Below are 3354 nucleotides of genomic sequence, written 5' to 3'. Positions count from 1 at the left end.
CGGGCAAGTCCAATCGCCCCCCGCCCGGTCGGAGAGCGCAGACACACCTCTGTGTCCACGGTTTATTTCCGCAGCACGAAAAGGGACGGCTCCCGCCTGCTCCTCGCGGCGGCGACGAGGCTTAGACCCACCGTGGCGTATCCGCGGTAGGTATGCTCGTCGGTCGGAGGAGCGGTTGCGGTCGAGTGGTCCCCAGTGTACCCTGTTAGCGCTGCCCGCCTACGCCTGAAGAGCTGCGGACCGAGAAAAAGGTTCGCTCCGCTGCTGACGGCGAAGCGCGCGGCACGCCGCGGAAGAGGAGAGGGAGCGGTCGCCCCCGGGGCGGCTCCCCTCCGAGTCCGGCAGAAGCAGAGATTGTAGCGGAGGGGGGGGTTTCTAAATTCCCCGGGCGTGTTATCCCCAGCGGTAGCCTTTGAACTCTTCAACCGCAAGCACGATCGCACGTTCACAGCACCCGTCACTAGGAGCCGGGCCAGAGGCGGGCGGCAGACGAAACCGACATGAGCGCTTAAGGGTATTGCACCCCCGGCGCCCAGACCCTGGAAATTGAGTCTGCCCCCAAAGCCCACCCGCGTCCTCCTTGGCGCTCCCGGAGTACATGGTCGTAGATGGGCCATCGGTCGCTAATGCCAAACTGCGTCCCAGGGGTGCGTCCCCTCTGACCAACGGCAGACCCATCCCTCTCGCCAATCCGCGGATCCCCGCCAGGTCCCGAACAGGGCTCGTCCTTTAGCGTTTCAAATGCGCCCTCCCCGCCATACGAGGGGTTGAGGACCGTAGCCTTCCCTTACGAGAGGCACCAGGGGTGCGCCTGCTCGAGGGCCCGGCCGTGGGCGTAACGCTTGGGCCGCCCGGGGGAGTCGGTAGACCATGGGAGACCAACACTCGCACACGAACGTTGCCCGTGCTTTTGTGGAAGAGAGCTTCTTGCGAGGTTGTCGCTGCGGTGGCGCCCGGACAAACCCTATCCCTAAAACTTCTGGGGAATTGGCGTCTAAGCCTGCACCCTGCACGGTATCCCTGCACCCACGAAGGGGGCCGTGGAAGGCTTGGGGTCGCGCCGGCGAAACCGACCGGATGCCCGGGGTACTGAACCCCCGGGGTCCCACCCTGGAAATTGAGCCGTCCGACCCCGCCACGTCTTCCTAGTGCTCTCCTTGGCTCCCCCGCCTGTGGGCATCGTTAGGGGCTGCGGTCATCAGCGCCGGCTAAGCTTCGGCAACACGGCCGACCCACCCCTTCGGCGCCTGGGGGTGCCTGGTCCCAGTCCGGGCCGTTCCGTAGGGGCGGCTATCCCTTACATGAGGGACTCGGTGCGTCCGCTCGGGCTGCGGGGCTCCGGCTCCGACAGCCGGGGAGCTGGTTTTGACCGCGGGCCTCCACGGGAACCGGCAGGGACCGGACTAGGCGTCAAGCCGAAAATAACCCCGGCACCCTCTGCTTCCAAAGCGAGGGGACCTTTGGCCGAGCGGGGGCACCGGAAGCCGAACCGACCCCAACCCCTCTTCCTACCCCAGGGCTGGGCTGACCAATCCCCTGATCGGGTCTAAAATGGAAGAAGGGGATTCGAGGGAAGGGGCTGGCGGAAGGCAGTTGCCCGACGGAGTAGGCGAAGGCCAGGCCGTTTCCGAGTCCCGAGCAGAGGAGGGCGAACTCGGCTCTTCATCGACCGACGGCGAGGCGAGGGCGGTGGCTGCCGCGGGGAAGACTCCATTGCTCGTCAGCGCGCTAGGAGCGGGGCCGACTGGCTGCTCGGGGTATGGCATCCCCGGGGGCCCACCCTGGAAATCTTCGCTCCTCAGCCGCTGCAGGTTATAAGGTCCCGCCGCGCGTAAGCGCTCAACTCTCCGACCCACGGATGTCGAGCCCATGGTGAGCCGGCCGTTTCGTACGGGGAAAAGGGGTCCTCTGGCCCCACATCGATCGAGGGGGTTTAGATCCGCGGAGGCACGCACCGCGAGGCGAATCGCTGCTTTTCCCCAAGAGGTTAACCTTCAAACCACCGAGTAGGTTCGGGGCAGGGCCGACAGTCTGCACTGGGGTATTGCATCCCTGGTGGGGCGACCCTGGAAATCTCTGCCCCTTTCCACTCTTTCGGTTGGGCCTCTCGTCGGGGCGAGCGTAAGTCGGCAAGCAGACGTGGGAAGAGGCTTCTTACCGGTGACACTCCCTTCGTGAGAGAGGCAGGTACTCGCCCCGGACCCCGGTCCAAATCTGCGCGGGCCGGACGGCCTCGGCCCTAGCCGAAGGCCGCTCCCGCGAAGCCAGGGAGCCGAAAAAATAACCCCGACACCCTCCGCGACCTCGCGTGCTTCCAAAGCGAGGGGAACCTTTGGCCGAGCGGGGCACCCGAAGCCGAACCGACCCCAACCCCTCTTCTTACCCCAGGGCTGGGCTGACCAATCCCCTGATCGGGTCTAAAATGGAAGAAGGGGATTCGAGGGAAGGGGCTGGCGGAAGGCAGTTGCCCGACGGAGTAGGCGAAGGCCAGGCCGTTTCCAAATCCCGAGCCAGAGGAGGGCGAACGACGTTCTTCATCGACCGACGGCGAGGCTAGGGCGAGGGCGGTGGCTGCCGCGGGGAAGACTCCATTGCTTGCCAGCGTGCTAGGAGCGGGGCCGACAGGCTGCTCGGGGTATGGCATCCCCGGGGGCCCACCCTGGAAATCTTCGCTCCTCAGCCGCTGCAGGTTATAAGGTCCCGCCGCGCGTAAGCGCTCAACTCCCCGACCCACGGACGTCGAGCCCATGGTGAGCTGACAGTTTCGTACGGGGAAAAGGGGTCCTCTGGCCCCACATCGATCGAGGGGGTTTAGATCCGCGGAGGCACGCACCGCGAGGCGAATCGCTGCTTTTCCCCAAGAGGTTAACCTTCAAACCACCGAGTAGGTTCGGGGCAGGGCCGACTGTCTGCACTGGGGTATTGCATCCCTGGTGGGGCGACCCTGGAAATCTCTGCCCCTTTCCACTCTTTCGGTTGGGCCTCTCGTCGGGGCGAGCGTAAGTCGGCAAGCAGACGTGGGAAGAGGCTTCTTACCGGTGACACTCCCTTCGTGAGAGAGGCAGGTACTCGCCCCGCACCCCGGTCCAAATCTGCTCGGTCCGGCCGTCGTCGGCCCTAGCCGAAGGCCGCTCCCGCGAAGCCAGGCGATCCGAACCGAGGATCCGCGCGAGCCTTCTCCAAGCCCTCTGCCGGGCGCTGGTGTTGAAAGCGTAGCGGACCCTGTTCGCCGGAGCGATAGGAGCGGAGCACCGGTCCCGCAGGGTTGAAAGCTGGGTAGCAGCGCCGTAGCTTCCCTCCCAGCCTTCCCCCGGACCTGGCGCCCGATCCCCTCCGCTCCTCTGTGCGTTGGCG

This window comes from Engystomops pustulosus, unplaced genomic scaffold (assembly GCF_040894005.1).
Source record: "Engystomops pustulosus unplaced genomic scaffold, aEngPut4.maternal MAT_SCAFFOLD_645, whole genome shotgun sequence".
NCBI classification, from domain to species: Eukaryota; Metazoa; Chordata; class Amphibia; order Anura; family Leptodactylidae; genus Engystomops; species Engystomops pustulosus.
Note: the sequence above shows the minus strand (reverse complement) of the source record.